Source organism: Teleopsis dalmanni, chromosome X, assembly GCF_002237135.1.
Source record: "Teleopsis dalmanni isolate 2A chromosome X, ASM223713v2, whole genome shotgun sequence".
Taxonomy (NCBI): Eukaryota; Metazoa; Arthropoda; class Insecta; order Diptera; family Diopsidae; genus Teleopsis; species Teleopsis dalmanni.
The window spans coordinates 65,583,129-65,605,923 of NC_051848.1; the positions used below are offsets into that span (position 1 = coordinate 65,583,129).

The following is a 22,795-nucleotide window of genomic DNA, read 5'->3' on the forward strand; positions in this document are numbered from 1 at the left end:
AAAGATACTGGCACGAATAAGGAATTTATGTTGTTGAAAGCAATTGTAGCTTTAAAAATGTTTCTCCGTGCAACAGTATTTTTAATTCTTGGTCGTCTTGTTGTTCCCCTGCAACGGTTGATAAATTGACAGCAGTTGGCAGCTGAAATACGAGAAAAAACATCTGCCACACATTGTCATTTCTAGATAGGTTTATGATGGTTGTTGAAAACTGTGAAACGTAATCAAGATAGCGGAGTTGCCGTGGTGACGCTTTCTCTGGTTTCTGTTTGAAAGCATATACCAGCGGTTTGTGGCCCATTTAAATGACGCAACTCTGTGTTTAAAGTTATTAAACGCATCGAGGCTTTCGGTGATTTTACGTTTATCATTCTTTTTTATATTTCGTACCAGATCGCTAAACTGTGCTTGATATTGCGATTAGTGTGGTATACAACGCCGATAGTAATTCAGAACACCTAGAAAACATGCTAGCTCACTGACTGTGTCAGGTTGTTTGTAATTCACTATTGCTTCAATACGTTCCTGTGGTGGTTTAATGTCATTCTTGCTGACCGTGTTGCCCAGAAAGAGAATTTCCGATTTACCAAATTGGCATTTGTTGGCATTTATTCTGAGTATATGTTGGCGCCAAATGGTAAATACTATTCGGAGATGACGTTCATGCTCCTCTATGGACGTTAAAGCTATGAGAATGTCGTCAATATAGCAACACACGAAATCAAATTTGGTACATGAAACGTTGGAATGTCTGCGTCGCGTTTTTCAACCCAAACGGCATGTACTGGAACTCAATCAAACCAAAAGGTGTGCTGACGGTAGTTTTCTGGATGTCGCCCTTTGCCATTGGTATCTGATAATATGCTTTCACCCAGTAGAGTGCTGAAAACAATGTTTTGTTGTGCAACTTTTCCGCAATATCATGCACGTAAACGATATGATACCTGTTCGTTATCGTTATTGTGTTCAACTTTCGATAGTCGCCACAAGCACATCATTCTCCATTATTTTTCGCCACCATGTGTAGAGAACTTGTCCACGGACTTTTTGACAAACGGCAAATACCTTGATTCAGTAATAAAGTAATTTCGGCTTTCGCCACAGCAAGTTTCTGTCCAGATAACCTTCTGGGACGATCAAGAACAATGTTGCCTCTTGTCTCAATCTGATGAGACACCACATGCTTTCGAGCGTTGAGAAGTGGCTGTTTCAACACTGGTCGTGTAATATTAACGAATTCTTTGAGCAGATTGCTGAACTTGGCTGTCTCGTCTGTTGTAGATATGGTTGATGACCGAGAAGCTGAAAGTTCACCTCAAGTGCAAAGCTTCGTCGTCATTTCTATAAGTTATTTGCTTCTCAGGTCAACTAATAAATGAAAATGGTTGAAGAAACCAGCGCCAATAATAGCAACTTCCACATGTGCAAAAATAAATTGCCACTTAAATGATCGTCGTAAACATAAGTCTAATTCCATTGTGTAGTTGCCAAAAGTGGTAATGAGAGTTTGGTTCTCTGCGTATAGTGCTCTCCTTGTGTTGTTTTGCATATCACTAAATACCGTGGTACTACTGATACAACTGAGCCCGAGTCAACCAAAAACCGAAAACATGATCGGCGATCGACGACAAAAAGACGTTCACTATTTATGAGTGGTTGTATTTCTGCAACAGATGAATCACTGCTTATGTGGTCAAGTTTTTTGTTACTGCCGTCAACTAGTGTGCTTGACGAGAACTTTTTTAGTTTAAAGGTGTATATCGTGAGCAGTATGGCTTGCACTTGGTGGCCCTGTCCCCAAGCTTGGTGTGGTAGTAACACAAATTATCATGACGTCGCTGTTGACTGTTGACATCGCTTGACGTTTTGGGCGATCCCGATCGAAGCCGTTGCGACTCGTGGTTGTTTTTGTGAGTTTTTTAACTTTAACCTGCAGATTTTTAACTCGGTCAGTAAGTTGTTGAATAGCCGTGTACAAAGCATTGTGTGTCATGCTGCACACAGTTGCAGCGGCTTGCATAGGCTGTGGCGATACCTCACACATATACATTGCGTTTGTTATTGACGCCTCCAGCATTTTATTAGCTTATTTTGCCAATTTGTTCCGATTATCCTCCTTCCAAATTGCCAATACCGGACGAATCGATTTGGGCATTTCGCTGAGCAAAAGCGTGCGAATGATTTGTTCGCTATTGGGATCCGGTGCCAGACGTCTCATGTGCGAAAGTATTTCCGACGGCTTCATACCCGTTGTGTCTCCACCTTGCAGTAGGCGACGCAACTTAGATTTGGCTGATTCTGCAAATTTTCCCAACAAATATGTCTTAAGTGTTTCATGTTTGTTATTTGTTGGAGGAATCGTAATTAAATCTTCAGCCACCATCATGATATCTTCATTCAAATTTACTGCAACCCAATCGAATTTGTTTACATCGTCTCGAATATTGTTTAGACAAAAACTCGTTCCAATTGTGCAAACCATACCGTTGGATTGATTTTGTTAAAGTTTGGCACTCTCACATTGTGTTTCAGGTTTATTTATGTGGTGTCTACTTGTGTATTTGTAGTATGTTCCGCGTTCAACGGTATGTTGTTATGTATTTGTCTAGAACGTAGTTTACGCGTGTATTCTTGCATAAGATGCACTAATTTGTAGAGCATTCAAACTACTTTCTTAACCAAATCAAAAAGAGCTTCGTGTTTAGCGTTGCCACGTTGATATTTTCTACGGGTTGCCATGTTGCTTGTACTGTTGCCACATATATATTTAATATATTAATTTTCCATAGTTTTGGATGTTTTCAAGATATTTCATATCTACAATTTTCGACGTTGTGAATCTTTGATTTCGCTTGAATTTTTTTTTGCAATCTTCCGACAAATGACTGGAATATGCATTGAAATTTCCAATGAATGTCACAATAGATAGCTTATTGATTTGGCAACATTTTTTTTTGCTGTTGCTAACATGCTTGGTCACTTCACAACTACGTGCTTAGATAAACAAAATGTTGTTGTTTTTCGTACAAATTAGCAACTATTATTAACTATTAATATTTATTATTAATATTCAAAAATATTTTCTAATATTATTTTACATAAAAAATAAATTAGTAAATTGATGTTTTGAATTTATTACTTCGTATTTTATTAATATTATTAAATTGGATTTTAATGTCAATTACGATGGTAGTGACTATTTTCATTAAAAGAAACTGTTGTATTTTACAGAGAGGTTTTGAAAAGTAGTGAACTACAGCATTTGAATAATTTAACGAATTTAATTATATGATGTAAGGGGCAAAAAAATGTGCCCTAATGGAGAAGTGATGTGAGTATATAGCCTAGCCTTCTCAACTGTCATCCTCACCTACCTGCGGCGCATCCTGTTTTCTGCATACGAGGCTCTGGCGACCGAATACAGGCGGTATAATCTGAAAACATATAATTCAGCGGAAATTCTCTAACTACTTAACACCAATCCTATCTCCGGGTTAGCAAACAAGGAGATCTGGCCCTCCAAGTAGGGGGTTGATCGCAAGGCCAGCAACCCTGCATCGGAAAAATTTTACCGCTACGCAACTCTTAGACATGCCTCGGAACAATGGAAGGATACACGTTGATAGACTATGCCGACGAAATTTGGACTTAAGATTTAGAACATGGAACGTATTAACAATGTTAACACCAGGAAAATTTATGAAAATAGCTGATGAAATGCGCAGTTATAGCCTCAAAATAGAAAAGAAAAGGAACCGGTTACTTTATTGACAAAAAAATTAAGAACAATATTATGAGTTTTGAACCTATAGATGAAAGAATATGCAAGCTCCGAGTAAAAGGTAAATTTAATAACATCACAGAAGATAGTGAAGATGAAGAAAAGGAACATTTCTATGACACTCTGATTAAGACAAGCAAAAATTTAAATAAGTATGATACAAAAATAATACTAGGCGACTTTAACGCGAAACTAGGTATAGAACCATTCCTTAATGAAATATGCGGGAAAAAATCACTACACGAAGTAACCAGCCCTACGTGGAGAGTGCCGGGAAATAGAGGCTCAAATCAAATTGATCATATTCTTGTCGATGGCACGCATTTTTCGTCAATCCTCGATGTTAAAGTTTGCAAAGGAACTAACTGTGATTCAGATCACTATTTGGTAAAATCTATAATAAGACAGAGAGTATATAAAATAGAACAACAAAATATAAGAAAAGTTTGCAAATGGGATGCAGGTAAACTGAAAACAGCGAGTAATCTGGAAAGGTATCGCTGCGTAATACAGTCATACTGGACTGTAGTGCCAATACGAAATGTGGAATGATTCGATAATGAATGCAGGGAAGCAATTGCAACAAAAAATACAGCGAGAATTAATATGATAAATAGAGGCACAAGAGCAGCTACTCTGTGCTACCATGTAAAAAAAACTGCATATAAGCTTTGTAGAAAGAAAAAAAGGGAGTTTTACAAGACAAAAATCAAACAAATAGATGAAGAAAGAAAGAGAAACAATACAAGGGCTTTCTATAATCAAATAAGTTGTATTAGTAGCAAATATGAACCAAGACCTTTTGCATGCAGGGATAAGAAACAAACCAAGCCATAGAGAGATGGAAGGAGCATTTCACCGACTCATTAAACTTCAACAGCATAAATGAAACCATATCGGTAATAACTGCAATACCACAACTGATGGCAAGTTACGATCTTCCGAGCCTAGGCGACATGAAAAATTCGGTGAAAAGGTTAAAGTTAAAGAAAGCGCCAGGCGAGACTAATAGTACAGCTGAGCTATATAAATACGGAGGTGACCAGATAGAAACCGAAATGCACTCCTTGATGTGTGGAATATGGCACAGCGAACAAATGCCAGAAGCATGGAAAAACAGTTTAATCTTTCCAGTCTATAAGAAAAGCAACAAACTCGAATGCGGCAACTACAGACCAATCTCGCTGCTTGGCTATAAAATTTTTTCTAATATTCTAAAAGATAAGCTTCATGAAGCAATTGGTGATACTATAGGTGAGTATCAATGCGGTTTTAGATCCGAAAGGGCAACAATTAATCAAATATTTGTGCTACGTCAATCGATGGAAAAGTGCTATGAGCACAACATTACGCTACACGCACTCTTTGTAGATTTCAGGCAGACCTTCGATGGCCTCGAAAGATCAAAAATCATAAACGCTCTGGCGTGGGCGAGCGCCCCGCAAAATCTTACTCGATTGGTCACAATGATCCTTGCGAACTCATCAGGCAAGGTTATTATCAATGGACACCTCTCAGAGTCGTTTTCAATAAGCTCTGGAGTTAAACAGGGTGACAGCCTTTCGGCATTCTTATTTATATTAACATTACACTACGCCATTCACTTCATTGAAAATCTCGGCAATATTATAACAAAGTCATACCAGATCTATGCGTATGCAGATGATATTGCAATCATTGCAAAAAGCGAAAGCGAGCTATCAAATGTTGGTCTTAGAATAAATGAAAGTAAAACCAAATACCTCAAGCTAGCAAGAAGGAACGAGAGTACGGGTATGCAGCACATATCAATTGGTGAATACAATTTTGAGGTTGTCAGCAACTTTACCTACCTCGGTGCGCTGATTAGCAACAATAATGATTGCAGAATCGCAATAAGAAATAAAACACAAGCAGCAAATAGATGTTTTACAAATATTTAGACTTAATCAAATCAAGACTATTATCCAAGGAAAATAAGCGAATGTTTAAGACAATAATAAGACCGGTAGCTACATATGGCTCAGAAACATGGACAATGACGAAGGCGGACGAAGAAGCTTTAAAAACAAATAATGAAAATGAAGAACTGCTTAGAAATGAAAATATAGTGAGATACATTAAGTCGCAAAGGTTACAATGGGCTGCTCATGTAATAAGAATGGGGTCGGAGAGAAGACCGAACAGCATATTCAACGCAAAGCCGATGACAACCAGGCACAGAGGTATGCCAAGAACAAGATGAGATGAGAATGTGTATGGTGATGCAAGAATGATTGGAGTACTGAACTGGAAGAGAGTAGCAGAAGATAGGGACAGATAGACGCAGATCGTGAGGGAGCCCTTACACCTTATCGTGGTGTAAGGGCTTAAATACAATTTGAGCTACTCTGATTAATATCCCAGACAGTGATAATACTGATATTACTAATTGGAATATTGATTGAGATTTGAGCAAGAAATGCAACCAAAATCTACCAGTAAATTAAGATAGAATGTGTTATTTTGTAGTCTAAGTTTGTGTTGCTAGTAGTTAGTTGTAGCAAGTACATTTATGTTTCTGTTGTTGGCAATATGTAGTAGTTAGTCAGTAGTAAGTAGATTTACCTTCTTACAAGCTGACAAGGTCTGAATGGGTTAACAATATGTTATTCTAGCGTCTCAAGGAGTAAGTGGCGGTAAAGATCGCCCATTAAGTTGTAGCTTATAAGCCAAACTCGTTAAGATAAGTGCGACAATCTTAGACTGATGGGAAGCTCTTCTGAGGTAGACTATTACGCCGAGGATGCATGGCTGGACGGGTGCATCCAGTCACACAGGATACCAAGTGCCTTCCTGTTTTAATTAATGTCTTCCCAAAGCATAGTGCTCTGCTTGGAGTAACCGTTTTTTCTCCTTTTCAATATTTTTGTATAAAAAATTTAAATGTCATTAACAATAATTTAATTACAGAACCAGAGGAAAAAGCTCTTATCCGTTCACCAACGAAAGTTAAAGAAAATCTTGAACAGAGATTTTCACTTAAGATTTCACTTAAATCTCACTTAAGATTCAAAATCTGGAAAATCTGAACCCATCTGCCCAGAGACCAATGGTGTAAAACTCCTATGGACACAGGTAGCTGCGATGGCGGTGCGTCAAATGCTAACATCTAGAGCACGGTGAATTCAGTTGACGGCAACAAAGAGACTAGAAAGAAGGCAGAATTCTTCACTGTGGCTCATACAAGGCGTATCAAGGCCAAGATCAGAACAGTCTCGGTTTAGAGAAAGAGAAAGGAGAAAGAGAGCGATATTCTTTCTGCAAACCTTCTCTGGTGACAGAAAGAAGAGTGACAGACCCAGTAAAAGGTGTAGAACTAACGCCACATCTCCCGGAGAAATACAATGCACACAGCCCAAGAAACCAAAAGCCGTCCAGCAGGCGACTAGCTTGATCGAACACCAGTCAAACCCGACTCCATTTTACAGGGACGTTGCTAATGCCTACAAAGTGGCTAATACCCATGAGTAATTGAGCTCATAAAATTGAAGCTCAAGGAAGAAATCGACAAACTTCCTAAACATGATAGTGTTTATGGTTTCATAATTAGTGTTAACAGAGATGGATGGATCTCATTAACATGTTGCAATTATGAAACAAGGAACTAGCTGACGAATTGTGTCCCAAAGTTCAAACCATTCCTGGTTGCCACTCTTAAAATATTTCAGGGAAGAAAAATGCCCAAGACATATATGTGCATCACCTTTATTTTTCCATCCGCCTTGCTACCACCGGACATTTTGCTGACCAGTCTGAAAAACCAAAATGGTGGCATATGCACATCATCGTGGAGAATTATCAGAACTGAAAAGGACAAGAATGGGGAAACCATCCTTTATGTACGTGTGAAGGAAGAGCCCAGTTGAACTAAACGACTGGCGATAAAAAGTCAACTGGCGATAATCACCCCAGCCACATCATTTATAAAACATTTTATCAAAGTCTGAAATGTTTCAAAGAATCATCCATGCCTGATCATCGTCAGATAAGATTTGATAGGGTGCCAAGCGGCATATATTGGGATCGATTTACAAATGAACTTATGGCCCACCTAAGTAATAGTAAACATACGATAAGTTACATTCATGACTTAGAAATAGCTGATACTGCCTTAGGCACAACTATTATAAACGCCTACCATGACGCCTGTCCGGTCACAACTAAGATCGACAACAGAAGTGCGCCATGGTGAAACAACTAATTAGCTTAGAGTTGAATCCAGAGACTTATAGGAATGCCCTCACCGCCTACAATAAGGAAATTAGAAGGGCAAAAAAAAAATCATGGATAAGCTTCTGTTCTGAGATTCAAAACTAAAGCAGTAGCACTAAAATTCACAGAGTTATCTCGAAAAGCCACACTAACCCTATTAGACTAGATGGCCTTTACACCAATGGCTGCAAAGAGTCATTTATACTTCTAACAGAAGTAAACTTTCCGGGATTCATAGTTCAGCTCCCTGGTGACCAAAAGGCCCAGGGACAATGACTGGAAAATTACTTGTAAAACCTTTACTGAGAGTAAAATTGAATGGGCGATCAACTCATACTCTCCTTTCAAAGCCACTGGAGTAGACGGTAAATTTTCAGCAGGTAAATAAAAGCCGAAATAAAAGCACATACTACAAAAGGTTGCTCACAAGGGGGTGTATTATCTCCACTCTTGTGGTGAAATGCAGTGGACGAGGTCCTGCATCGCCTGAATGACAAACAATTCGAGATACAATGCTACGCTGGAGATATAGTCATACTTATTAGAGATAAATATGAAGACACGATACCATATCGACTCCAACAAGTCCTAAACATAGTAGCTAGATGGTGCAGAGAGGTGGTATTAAATGTCAATCTTAAATAACTCCCTTTTAGGTAAGGAAATGTAAAGAGATAAAGGACTAAAGATCACTATATCTAACATTTGCTCACCTAAACTTAACTTCCACCAAAAGTTTCAAGTACTAATACCAGACAGGAATGACTGGGAACTGAACATATCTCCATTCATTGGAAACTACCATCTGTGGTACACGGATGGCTCTAAAATAAAGGAAAAAAATGGGAGAAGGAATATGTGCGGTTAAACCAAGAGAGGAAATATTTGTGAGTATGAGTCAAGAAAACTCAGTTTTTCAGGCAGATTTACATGCAATTGAACTATGTTTAAGAAAATTTAAAAGAAAATCCATTACGGGAAAATATATATAAACAGATATATGTAAAAATTTTAACTTCATTTATAAAATAAACATAATAAAGTTAATATAAGTTTTTGTTAATAATAATATTTACTTTTTTGATATAACATAGCAAAGTTTTCTACATTAACGAACAGATCTACGTTCCGATATCACTTGTTTAGTACGACGACCAAGTGCCGTTCAGCACTCCCCAAAGAAACTAAAAGCTTATATTCTTGCGAACAATAACAACAACATGCAATCCCAAAACAAGCACATTGGAGAATAGTAAAATTATAGCTAGATGAACTTAAGTTTAATTTAAAAATAATATATCGAAGTGGTTGTTTGTTCAACTACTGAAAAAAAACAAGTTCCGAACAAGTTAAAAGTTCCGCTTCAGAAACAAACTTGACTTTTAATGTTGCAATATTTATAGTTTCCAGTTTTGATGTCTCATAAGGTTCGTTCATCAAAACGGGTCAATTTTTTTAACCGGGCAGAATTGCGGGTCCCGAATTATTTATAATTTTATAGGTTAGACATAACCCATATCAATATAGGCACTCAATTTCTAACGAAGCTCCTAAAAGTCATCTAAAAGCATAGCAATAAGTTACGATTCTTAAAGGAAACAGCTTTCTAAAAAACATTAGGAAAAATGTAGTATACTTAAATTGCTATACCCAATTTCAAAATATACTATTTATTAAAATATATCAACTAAACTCCAAATATGATTTTGGTTTTATTTTGTAATTTTGGAATATATTTTATTTATTAGAAATTTTAGAAAACTTGAACTTCTGAATTAGCATATGTTTTTAAAGAAAAAACATTTAATTTTATAAAAAAACGTAGATAAGTTTATTTAAAACATTAGGAAAAAATTAAAATTGTTTGCATTTATATGATGCGGTAATAGTGTGGAAACAATGCCGCTAAGATCTTATGGCGCTCGAGCGAAAAAAAAATAATTAAATGAGTCGTTTTTTCCCTTTAATTTTTAAACGAAAGTTATAAGGAATATGTTATTGAATACTTATACTAACAAATACAAAACTAACATCTTTAATATTCAGATATAATTACGTTCATAAAAATGTCGCTACCTTGTCGCAAAAGCCTAATGAGTTTTGTTCAAATTATGACAAAATATGATTGAATGTTTACCGTATTTAAAAATAGAACGCACTAAAGCAGGAAGCATTTATGTGAAATACTGTAAATTTATTTACAGAATTTCGGCATCTTTCAAGTGAGGCCTTTTATGACAATTTCAAATAATCACGACTTTCAAAAATTTATAAATTTATAAATTTTCATACACACTTCAGCTAATTTAGGCATAGATTGGATGTTGTATTTGCGGCACTTGCTCTCAGTTTTCGGCCATTTAACCGCATCTTCAATTTAATCCGTAACATATAAATTTTTCATTTCTAAGTTTTTGGCTCAATACATTCTTACAATCATATTCTTGTGCTAAAACTAAAGACACTTAACAACACATAATAGTTATGACTTACCAAAACTAATTTTTAATTGATACATTTAATTTTGTTGATGCTGTTTATGTTGTTGGAAAGCATCTCCCTACATGTCCATTTAATTTTGTAGCTGCATCAGTCATTGATGTGGTTTCATTTAAATAGCTTAGTAATTATTCAATTATTATTAAGGTGGATAAAGTTGATGTTGAAATTGATGCATTTGCTGGAGTTGAGTTAAGGTCGCGTTTATTGGCATTATTATGTCATTTGATGAAGTTAAAATTAACATATTCCAACGAAGCGATCTGACAAGTTCCTTTTTGCCAAACAAAAAAAAAATACTCACTATATACAGTCAATTATAGTATTTTCCCATCACACGAAAATCAAGCTTCATAAACACGAAGCTTTGTTTATCAAGCTTCTTATCATAATTCTGCTGTCCTGCTGTATGGTGCGGTGCGGAAACATTGCAGCTTCGTTGATGTGACTGACGAATCATATTACCATATTATTATGTTCAGTTAGTCAAACTTACTTCATGATCACAGTTCAACTGAAATAAATAAAGATGAATTAATGTCACAGAAATGCTGATAATTATTATTTACCGCTTTTGATTTTTATAAAAGTTACCCACATGTAAAGTGCCAAAAACAACAAGTGTGCAGTGTGCAGAGTGCAGTGTCCGCATGTGTTTTCAATTTTCCAAAATAGCAAACTAGAAAATTATATCAACTAAATAAGAAATTATACTCGCAATCAGCATTAAAAATAAAACTTTTAATCACATTGCTATAAAATTGTATCATTCTAGAATATTTGAAATACATTCGGTAGAAACACGGCCTATAAAACTCAATACTTTATACCGTTCAATTTAGTTTTCAAAACACAAACCGTTATTCTAAAGTCTACATCCCGTTTGATGCGTTGATACACATTTTGTGCTACACACGGTTTTCAAACTTAGTCGTTTGCATGTGAAGCGGATCAATTGCTTTGAATTTGTTTCGTGACAGGCAATAGTGCAGACCATAGAACACTTTGTGAGGAAGGAAACTTTATGGAGAATTATTTCGTCCAGTGGCTCGTTTATGTAACTTTCTCACTTCGTTTTCTCGAACGATTTTCTCACTTTTGACAATTACTCACTAGAAGTGTTTATGTAACTATGGTGAATTGTTTTCTCACTTTTTTTCGTTCGAGTTTTTTTCACCTGTCAAATTGCTTGCGAGAAGTTCTGAATTTTGAATAGAAAAAAGTAAGTTAAAATGAATAAATTTAAATTTTTGGTACAAGTGCTATTTGCAAGCACTAAGCAACCTTTTAAAATTGTTTTATTTTCGTTCCATTTATTCAAAAAACGTTCCATTTTCATCAGTTTCTCTCATCACACCACAACGCTCTCGTGTGGTGAATTTTTCATGTTATATAAACAGCAAACTCGAAAGAAGTGAGAAAAAGCAAGTGAGAACTTTTCGAAAGAAATCGTTCGAGTTAAACTTGGTGGATACTTGTTATTGTTTTGCTGATCTTTTGAATTCAAGCAGGTAGTTGCCCTCTTTGCGTTTTCCTGATGGAGTGAACATCATTACTGACTGTTTTAAGCTCTGGAGCTCCTTTTACTGTACGGAGTATGTCCGCAAAGCAAAGTTTCTCAGACGGTTAAATGATCACTACATCCGGTCGAGGCGGCTTCACACGTTTTCACGCGTGAGCACAATCGTTTGTGTCGATTTGTTAACGGCTGCTGTTAAAATCAGCTGTGCTTTAATGAATTTTTATATTATTGTTAAAACAAAAGAAATTCTGATATAAAATCAATATTGTGCTGAAATTAAGTGAAAAAAGCAAAAATATTTTTTAATGAATATCAAATAAATTAGAAAACAACTTACAAAGAAAGTAAAATATATATTCATATTTGAACAACTAAAAATACTTTATCAATTATCAAAATAATAATCAAAACTTGCATGAAAATACGTTCTGAGTTCAATTTTAGTTTTTAAAATAAATATACGAATATTTAATATCAATCAAAAACAAACGTTAAATGCTGCCCATACAAAATGGTTAGTATAAATACATTTTCAGAGTTAACTTTTCTCTTATGTATAAGAAACATTGAAAATATTGGCAACATTGAAAATGTAGTAAAACGCAACTGTTGCTCAAAGCAAATGCTTAACTAACGTAATAACTTTGCAATGCTTTACGAGTACTCGACATGTATTTTGTTGTTGCTGCTTTGCACTTTAAATACGTTACTCGGTAACCGAGAGCGATTGCAATTATTTTTTAAATAAAAACCTTTTGTATCATTACATTTAAACTAAATAGATATTGATGAAAATTTTTTTTTTAAATTCCATTTTTAAATACAACTCTCCATTCCATCCTTCAGTGACCTAAAGGCTTGGTGCCATCACTGTTATCACTTTCGCGCTTAAATGTTAAATACATTTAATTATTATTGTACTAGTTTCCGCACGGCTTGAGCATTTTCTACTTTTCACGCCATAGGCACTGGAGGGTGTTGGACGTTTACTGGTGGGAATTTGCTTGACTAAATTGAACGATACCCTGGATGCAACGTAGTCTTTTTTAAAATAAGTTTTGTGGTTATATTCTTTTTGTGAGAATCTCCACTTAAAACTATTATTTGTATCCAAACGTGTGATTACTAAAAAAATCTCTCTTGGTATGAATGTTGATATGAATGTTGGCGCAGGCCCTTACGGGCGTGTGATCAGAACCAATGCTGACCAACACTTTATGGTAACTTTATGGTACTCTTAGAATTGCTACGGTTTTAAAGGGATGGAGACAGCTGCAGTCTTACCCGGGAGCCGTTGATAAATGAGTGTCACCCCAGTACAAATGTGCTAGAAAACAGTCTAGAAAACTGTGGTGACCATCTCAGAAGCCCTTGAATTGTGCTCTTCAGAGGAATATAGAACAGATCATTTAGCATAACGACAGGTAATAGAAAACACCACTTTTCATCTAATTTGCAAGTTTTAATAACTATATTGATTATGCTGTTAAATTTTTTATCATCAATTAATTTGTGTACAGCTTTAAACCCAACGTGAATTCCGACAGGATTATTAAGGTCCATATCAGAAATTGTGTAATGATGTGACTCGTACTCTCGATAATGTTGCTACGCACTACTTCATTTCTGTATAGTTGTGTCGCAAGAGTGAGAACATTGCTTCTATAAAATGCATGTGGTTGGTATGTAAAATTTTTGCGAAAAAGTATGTTGTGAAGCTGAAACAATGATTGAATACTATAACACTAATTTAACATATAAGGATTATTAATTTTATAATTATTATGAATTTTTTTTCTATAATATTCATTGTCATTGTATTTAAAGGCAAGGTTACAATTTATATCAGAGCACAAGAGAGCGAAAGCTTCTGTATATATTTAACGCGCTCCCTCTGTGTTTTTTTTTGTACTTACATTTAATAAATATAAATAGAAAAGAAATCTATAAAAATTGGATTTGCAGTGTATATAGCAAAACGAAGTATAGGTTTTTTACTAATAGAAATGTGCATCACCAACTTGATGGTGTTGTTACTGGCAAACTTGTTAACAATGGGTTCCCTGTTCACTGTGTAGGCAGTGGACGGGATGACGGTACCCGACGCTGGTCTGACTTGTAAGTATAACAAAGAACTTCTAATAATTATGTATCTATTTTTGTATACCTTGTGATCAAAAAAGAACTTATTCCTTCTTTTTTGCGAAAAAGTTCTCTATTAAAAAGTGGCAACACTATTATACACATTCTGTCAAAGTTTAACGCATATCGTACGATTAGTTTTGTTTGGCGTCTATACAAAGAAGTAGAAAAATTTTCGTGTGGCGATTTTTAGCTGAATTTCATTCAAAACAAGCGTCCAACGCAAAACCTCACATTCATCAAACGCTTCATAACTGGTGATGAGGCATAAGTCTATGAATTTGACGTGCCCACCAAACAACAATCGACCGAATGATGGTTCGAAAATGAGCCGAAATCGAAAAGAGAACTCCAAAGTCGGTCCAAAATCAAGGTTATGCTGACTGTTTTCTTCGATATTCGTAGTGTGGTGCACTATGAATTCCTTCCGGACGGTCAAATGGTCAAACGGTCAATAAGGAGTATTATTTGGCCGTCATGCGTCGTTTGTGTGAGGCCATTCGCAAAAAGAAGCCAGATTTATGAAAGGAAAACTCATGGATTTTACACCACGATAACGCGTCGGCTCACACAGCGTTGGTTCTGTCGCAGTTTTTGGCCAAAAACTCCACCAATATCATCAACCAAGCACCATACTCTCCTTCCCCTGACTCAAATTGCCATTGCGAGGAACGCGTTTTGAGACCATAGAGGCTATAAAAAAGAATTCTCTGCGTGAATTAAAGGCCATATCTTCGGCGGCCTATAAAACTTGTCTGGAAAATTGGATCAAGCCATGGCATGTATATATTGCCGCATGAGGAGAGTAATTTGAAGGCGATAATAAAGAAAATTATTAAAAATAAAAATTTTGCGTGTATTTTTAACTTATCGTTCTTTTTTGATCAAATGGTATATGTTGGCGTGAATGTGATTAGAGTGAATGTAAGTGTAAAAGTCCACTATGTTTCTGGAGTCTAGGGTTTCTGATGAATTAAGATCGTCCACACGTCTACACGATCTAAAGAATTAAGCTCGATATAACCAGCAATCCTGGGTATTTGAACGATCGTGCCCAAGAATAAATGGGACTGCGTAAGTGTTTCTTAGTGAACTCCGGATACCTGGTGACCTTCGGTTTTGATTAGCTTTTCTAAAGTACTGGGAACTATGCTTCAGATGACCTTCCTCTCCACTATACTCGTGGGAACACATATAAAATCTTCAAAAAATAAACCAAATATTCGAAAAACAAACACAAAACTATCAAGCCAGGAATTCGAGTGAGTCACAATCGACATACCAACCGATGTAAGTAGTACCAGACGCACTACGCGCATTCTCGTCGCAACCGGAAAATCGGTAAACAAACCCGCCGGCCATAGTGTGTCTGCTGCAAAAATCAGATCGGCAAAGATCAGACGTTAAAGATATCGCAAGGCAATATTGATTTTCGGCAAGGTACAAAACAGGCGTTTGATCGTACAGACAAAATATGTTAGCAAAAGGTGGTGCATGAGTACAAAGAATACCAGGCCACTTTACCGAAACCCGCAAAAATGATGCAGAGGAATCGGTCTCAAGTCGACCCAAACTTCAAGAAATAAAATCGCAAAATTAACATCAACCAGTAAACCGTCAACAAGCGCTAAAAGATCATACAGCGGCATAACAAGGGTTGAGGTACAAGTGACGCTCATTGATGACATTACCGGCAATTGAGCCCAGGCTAGCCAAAATGGCAATGGAACAACTTTTATCAATTCTAGATGCACCAACACCAGTTTTTGAATCGGAAATGGTACGCGGCTGCAGGTTCTTCAAGTGCGACGACCAATTGTCCAAGGTATTTCGTTATAACTGCATTGCTAAGGTAAGTGATGTATGGGAAGGTTTAAGGCTTAAGCCTTACTTTCAACGATGAGTTACTTTTCATTTTTTTTTCACTGTAGTCCACCAGTACTTTCAGTAATAAGAAGTCCAGGTCTTGGGAATCTCCAAGTAGGTAAGATGATCAAACAATGAGCTCTGTATTCATTACAGGAGTGGCAACTGGTATTATAGCTGCTGTCTAGTATGCTCTGGAATAATGAAAACATTAATTCCATCTCTGAACTAAATACAAGCACGAGGTCGATCATGGCTAGCAATGTCGTACAGTAACTTATCTTTCAGTCACTTTATCAGGTTCTCATTGACATACGCCTCCTGGAGAAAGGTTAGGTCAATCTTTTCAGATATGAGTCGGTGTGTCAAAATCACCGTAGCAACTTTGGCGTGTTAAAGAGTGACCTGCAGGCACCTCATAATTTTTATTTTTGTCGTCACTTGCTATTTCGCATCCATTTCGGCAATTTTGTTCTATGAGTGGATGCTTCCTGTCTAGGGCACTTAGAAACTGGATTCATTGACCTTTAATTCTGGTCTTTCACTCTAGACAACGGTATATTGTCATTCTGTTTGGAAGTGTTGGGTTCAACGCTGGTCCGAGTCCTATCCCGTGCAACCTGTACTATGTCACGTAGATGCGACCTCTTGAATCGAGGCACCTATGACTTATATTCACTGGAATTCTTTATCGTTGGTTGACTTTTTGTCGCCAGTCGTTTAGGTCCACTGGACTCTCCCTTTACACGTACGTGAAATTGAGTGAAGTTGAGGTACAGCTTCCGTGCCTATCCAATTATCCAGTTCTTGGATTCCTTGTCTTCTGAGACCATGATGGTTTCACTCATTCACTCATTTTTGTCGTTTTCATATCTGAGAATTCTCCACGATGACATGCAAATGTCACCATTTTGTTTGTTCAGACGAGTCAGCAAAATGTTTGGTAGTAGCACAGCGAACGGAGGAATAAAAGTAATGCACACATATGTCTTGGGGAATTTCTCCGCCCTGAAACATTTTAAGAGTGGCATCCGGAAATGGTTGAAGCTTTGGGACACAATTGGTCAGCCAGTTCCTCGTTGCAACATGTTAATGAGAACCACCCATCTTTGTTAACACTGACAATAAATTTATAAACTCTATTGTGTTTAGGAAGTTTATCAATTCCTATGAAGAGCTCCGGATATTTCTCATGGGCAATAGTTACTTTGCAGGCAGGGGCAACGTCTCTGTAAGATAAAGTCGGATTCGGCTTGTGTTTGATCTAGCTAGAAGATGTGTTGTTCGATCTGCACATTTTGCTGGGTTTGTCACATTCTTCTTATGCCGCCCAAGAATCTTTGTAGAGAGGCTGTCACTCCCTCGCTTTCTGTTTCGCAGTCTCCAAGCCGTCTATAATCATGGCCTTGATATGACCTTTTTAAACCCTGGTGAAGTATTTCGGCTTCTTTCTGGCCTCTTGGTTGCCTTCGCCTGAGTTCACTGTGCTCTATGTATTAGCATTTGACGCACCGCTGTCGAGGCCTCCTATGTCTATAGGACTTAGTCACCGGTGATCACACTGCTTGACACCATTGGTTTCTGACCAGGTAGATGCAGATTGTCGGGATCTTGAATTTTGAGTGACGCTTCAAGTCTCTGTTAAAAATTTTCTTCAAGTTTCGTTGACAAACGGAGTAGAGCTTCTTTCTCTGATTCTGTTAAAAAATTATTGTTAGTGATATTTAAATTTTCTATACAGAAATGTTAAAAACGAGAAAAACATCCAATAATTTAAACAGGAAAGCGCCCGGTATCCCCCATTCAACCAAACATCCTTGGCGTAATAGTCTACCTCAGATTTGAAAGTTTTGTCGGGTACTGTACATACTAAGTAGCTACACATGAATACATATTAAAAGACAAAATATTCACAATTACTAGTTATGCATACCCGGGAAGTATTTGCTTCCTATCCCGACAATCAAACCATTCCGACACTCTTGACAGAGACATGGCCGTACGAAGTGCTTCCTATCAGCCTGAGAGATTGTCGTACTTACCTTGACGAGTTTGGCTAATAAGCTAGAACTTAGATGACGATCTTCAAAGTTTCACAACTTTGAAACTTTCTACAATGAAACATCTTAAAAATATCCAAAACTATGAAAAATAAATATATTAAATATATCAAAACATTTTAGGAGTACGTGAAGAAAGTATAATTGAAAAGTGGTTTAAAATTTTTAACTTATTAGTTGCTATCAAGTCCATACTTATATTTAGGCATAAATATTCTAAACCAGGACTGTCCAAAGCTCGGGCCACGGCTAATATTTGTGCGGCCCGCGACAGGTTTCTAATCCACTACAATTAGGAAAATATTTCTTTGTTATATTTAGGTAAAATGACATTATTTTATTCAGGTCAATTCACTTAATTAACAAAGACTTTAACATATATATCTTTGCACAACAGATTCAAGTAACTCGTATCCAGAGCCGTAAGTCATTACATTAAAAATAAGAAATTTTTGTTATGGCAACAACTAATATTAATAATGCTGATATTGATAGAATTATACAAGATAAATTATTAGAGAATTAATGAAACTAAATTTAACATTATGGCCGTATTTTTAGTTTTCTCCAGAAAAATTATAAACGTATGTATTTATTTCTACGACCCTTCTAACTATTTAGTGATTTGTATTGGTCTGGACAGCCCTGTTCTACACTATTAATAATTTTGTTGTAAAAAGAAATTTCAAAATTTCCTGCATTCAGAACATTGCTTTTTGTTCATTATTCATTTTAATTTTTAATCCTTGCTTAATTATTTATTTTTATACAAAATGTAAATTGCTTGTACAGTGATGTCAATATCTCGCTTAATGCCTATAGTAATCAACTTGCGGGTTTTTGCCACACTTTAAGTTGCCGAAAGCACCTATTAATGATTAAAATAGAAATATTTTTTTTTTCAATTTAATATAATTTATATCAATTTCAGTTTATATTTCTTTCAAATAGGTGGATGATAAATGTTTTTGTATATATTATTCTTAATATTTATGCATTCGGTTTAAACTAAAAAAAAATTGAATAAATACAAAATGTATGAAAATATATAAGCAGAACCAATGCAAAATTACAATATTCTGAATTTCATTAGTCACATGATTATGTGCATATTTTGTTATTGCACATAAGAAGGATATATTTATGTAATTTCACACCATGACGCACCTAGTTGTCAACCAAGAATAATATGTAAAAAATGAACGTGACAACCACAAAGATTCATACATAAATTAGTAATCTTGTCAAAAATTCTTTGCTTCTCCATAAAGTTTCCTTCCTCACAAAATGTTCTATGGTCTGCACTATTGCTTATCACGAAACAAATTCAAAGCAATTGATCCGCTTCACATGCAAACGACTAAGTTTGAAAACCGTGTGTAGCACAAAATGTGTATCAACGCATCAAACGGGATGTAGACTTAGAATAACGGTTTGTGTTTTGAAAACTAAATTGAACGGTATAAAGTATTGAGTTTTATAGGCCGTGTTTCTACCGAATGTATTTCAAATATTCTAGAATGATACAATTTTATAGCAATGTGATTAAAAGTTTTATTTTTAATGCTGATTGCGAGTATAATTTCTTATTTAGTTGATATAATTTTCTAGTTTGCTATTTTGGAAAATTGAAAACACATGCGGACACTGCACTCTGCACACTGCACACTTGTTGTTTTTGGCACTTTACATGTGGGTAACTTTTATAAAAATCAAAAGCGGTAAATAATAATTATCAGCATTTCTGTGACATTAATTCATCTTTATTTATTTCAGTTGAACTGTGATCATGAAGTAAGTTTGACTAACTGAACATAATAATATGGTAATATGATTCGTCAGTCACATCAACGAAGCTGCAATGTTTCCGCACCGCACCATACAGCAGGACAGCAGAATTATGATAAGAAGCTTGATAAACAAAGCTTCGTGTTTATGAAGCTTGATTTTCGTGTGATGGGAAAATACTATAATTGACTGTATATAGTGAGTATTTTTTTTTTGTTTGGCAAAAAGGAACTTGTCAGATCGCTTCGTTGGAATATGTTAATTTTAACTTCATCAAATGACATAATAATGCCAATAAACGCGACCTTAACTCAACTCCAGCAAATGCATCAATTTCAACATCAACTTTATCCACCTTAATAATAATTGAATAATTACTAAGCTATTTAAATGAAACCACATCAATGACTGATGCAGCTACAAAATTAAATGGACATGTAGGGAGATGCTTTCCAACAACATAAACAGCATCAACAAAATTAAATGTATCAATTAAAAATTAGTTTTGGTAAGTCATAACTATTATGTGTTGTTAAGTGTCTTTAGTTTTAGCACAAGAATATGATTGTAAGAATGTATTGAGCCAAAAACTTAGAAATGAAAAATTTATATGTTACGGATTAAATTGAAGATGCGGTTAAATGGCCGAAAACTGAGAGCAAGTGCCGCAAATACAACATCCAATCTATGCCTAAATTAGCTGAAGTGTGTATGAAAATTTATAAATTTATAAATTTTTGAAAGTCGTGATTATTTGAAATTGTCATAAAAGGCCTCACTTGAAAGATGCCGAAATTCTGTAAATATATTTACAGAATTAATATTATATATAAAATAAAAATAAATATATAAAATAATATTTTATATATTTATTTATATTTATTTCACATAAATGCTTCCTGCTTTAGTGCGTTCTATTTTTAAATACGGTAAACATTCAATCTTATTTTGTCATAATTTGAACAAAAGTCATTAGCCGTTTGCGACAACATAGCGACATTTTTATGAACGTAATTATATCTGAATATTAAAGATGTTAGTTTTGTATTTGTTAGTATAAGTATTCAATAACATATTCCTTATAACTTTCGTTTAAAAATTAAAGGGAAAAAACGACTCATTTAATTATTTTTTTTTCGCTCGAGCGCCATAAGATCTTAGCGGCATTGTTTCCACACTATTACCGCATCATATAAATGCAAACAATTTTAATTTTTTCCTAATGTTTTAAATAAACTTATCTACGTTTTTTAGAAAAATAAAATGTTTTTTCTTTAAAAACATATGCTAATTCAGAAGTTTAAGTTTTCTAAAATTTCTAATAAATAAAATATATTCCAAAATTACAAAAAAAAAACCAAAATCATATTTGGAATCCAGTTGGTATATTCAAATAAATAGTAGGGGTATTCAGGCAAGTGATTAGTTGCTTAGTTGATTCAAAAAAAAAATTAGCATTTTGATGTTAATCTGTTGTTTGAACGACTCAAAATGCTTAATCTGATTAATTTGTTGTGTGCAAATACCTTGGCAGCACTCGTATCAACAGCAAAAGCGAAAAATTTAAAAATTTTTTTGTTCAGATATCGTAATTCAAAGGTAGCTTCCTCTGCAAGCGTTTTGATCTCTATTTCATCGAGCAGTGTACTTTTGATGTGGTCTTGGTGGATACTTGTTATTGTTATGCTGATCTTTTGAATTCAAGCAGAAGTTGCCCTCTTTGCGTTTTCCTGATGGAGTGAACATCATTACTGACTGTTTTAAGCTCTGGAGCTCCTTTTACTGTACGGAGTATGTCCGCAAAGCAAAGTTTCTCAGACGGTTAAATGATCACTACATCCGGTCGAGGCGGCTTCACACGTTTTCACGCGTGAGCACAATCGTTTGTGTCGATTTGTTAACGGCAGCTGTTAATGAATTTGTATATTATTGTTAAAACAAAAGAAATTCTGATATAAAATCAATATTGTGCTGAAGTTAAGTGAAAAAAGCAAAAATATTTTTTAATGAATATCAAATAAATTAGAAAACAACTTACAAAGAAAGTAAAATAAGCTATATTCATATTTGAACAACTAAAAATACTTTATCAATTATCAAAATAATAATCAAAACTTGCATGAAAATACGTTCTGAGTTCAATTTTAGTTTTTAAAATAAATATGCGAATATTTAATATCAATCAAAAACAAACTTTAAATGCTGCCCATACCAAATGGTTACATTTTTCGAAGTAAACTTTTCTCTTATGTATAAGAGTTTTTTTTTAAATTGCATTTTTAAATACAACTCTTCATTCCATCCTTTAGTGACCTGAAGGCATGGTGCCATCACTGTTATCACTTTCGATAGTTAGGCTACTTGGATAGACCGCGTGCCGATTACTCCAAAAAAGTTGCCCCCAGGAGATGTTACAAAGGCTTCGATTTTGGACATGTGACAAGAAGCTGCTAGTTCCAAAGACTGGTCTTAACACTGCTACAAGTGTGGCGGATAGGATCACTTCACTAAAGCGTGTCAAGATGACTCTCACTGCCTTCTTTGTAGAAGTGACCCAAATATTGACGTTAACCTTATTACGGGAGGATCTAAATGTATCTACTGTCACCGCCGGAAGATACTAAGTAAAAAATTATGAAAGTCCTACAGCTGAACTTAAACCACTGTGAAGCGGCACAGGATCTTCTAAAGCAGACTGTACGCGAACTAAAAATAGATCTAGCTTTAATGAGTGAACATTATGGTACACTAGACAATCATTGCTGGGCTACTAACAGGTGCAACAAGGCATCAATATGGACGTGTGGTAAATTTCCACCAGAGAAGGTTTACGACAGAGGAGAAGAATACGTAGAAAGTATAGTAAACGGAATAACGTTTTGTTACTCCCCAGTCTATCAATCG

At 35.4% G+C, this 22,795-nt stretch overlaps 1 long non-coding RNA gene across 1 annotated transcript in view; it reads right to left on the minus strand.

The window, feature by feature from the left end:
• LOC119687921 overlaps positions 1 to 11,334 on the minus strand; it is a 57,388-nt gene extending 46,054 nt beyond the window's left edge. Inside the window, exons 1-2 of the long non-coding RNA XR_005253284.1 lie at positions 11,083 to 11,334; positions 10,508 to 11,027 (exon numbers count right to left, since the gene is read on the minus strand). This is a non-coding gene — a long non-coding RNA (uncharacterized LOC119687921). The remainder of the gene's footprint in view (positions 1 to 10,507; positions 11,028 to 11,082) is intronic.
• Positions 11,335 to 22,795: the final 11,461 nt, after the last annotated feature.